Source organism: Bos grunniens, chromosome 23 (assembly GCF_055505025.1).
Source record: "Bos grunniens cultivar Pamir isolate PY7600 chromosome 23, Bosgru_T2T1.0, whole genome shotgun sequence".
Lineage (NCBI taxonomy): Eukaryota > Metazoa > Chordata > Mammalia > Artiodactyla > Bovidae > Bos > Bos grunniens.
Window position 1 is genome coordinate 46,791,669 of NC_141187.1, and position 1,046 is coordinate 46,792,714.

A 1,046-nucleotide genomic window follows, 5' to 3' on the forward strand; every position below is an offset into this window, starting at 1 on the left:
GTTCTTCATCAACAGTTATCACTTTTATAACCAAAGCACATTAATTGTATGCTCTGGCTTGTAGAGCTGCCGGGGTGGGGGAAGGGGCAGGCTGAAGACAAAGCCTTCTCACAGCTCCCCAAGAACACGCCTCTTTCATTCTCAGGGAACTCCCTCCTGTTAAGGGCCGCCTGACCTCCCAGACCTGAAGATCAGTCTTCCGCGTCCCTGACCCGGTCCCCTTCTCCATCCTGACTCCAGCCATCAGGCAGAACTATCCGTGGCCGGGCTGATGGCCTTCACAACACCCTAGGATGCGTCACAGTTCTCAGATTCCCCTTTTCTGTGGTTGCTTCCCCTCCAAAATCCTAGCCTCCAACCCAATTTTCTGTTTGGTTATACACATGCATCTTACGACCTCCCACCTCTGTGCCTTCCCACTTGCCCCACTTTTGGTGCTTTACTGATCTGGCTTCCCTTACGATCCGGCCAAGACCCCATGGCCAGCCTCCAGCAATCTCGAGTGACCGTGCCCTTGAGACACCCCTACCTTACAAAGCCTGACCCTGGCACAGGCCACTTTTTCCATTCTACATTCTTGGCAGCTGAGCACCGTGGAGGAAAAATCAAAACTTGGCACCCAGCCATAGCAATTCACGGTTTCCCATCTCAAACGGGTTTCAAAAGCATCCCTCCATGTTCTTACTTGGCTTTCATCAGTCCCCTCAGCCAGCCTTCCTGGTGGTTAACCCCAAAAAAACGGGAGACATGACCTACGATGAACCAATCTTCCAAACAATCTTGAGGATACGGGATGAAGCCTGAGAAGAAAAAAAGGGCTAAACGTTAAAAGTAAACTAGTTCTAACACTGTATGTCCTTAGGTTCCAAGTCCATTCTTTTCATCCACTAGGAATGTTACTGCTAACTTGTCCTAATTTTTGTAGATGCTTAGTTTGACAAATGAGGTGAAGGGTGAACCCACCGGTAAAAATGGCTGGTTTCCAATCCCTCACGTCCAAGCGACGCTTCATACTTCTTATACTTCATCAGTGAAACAAACACAAC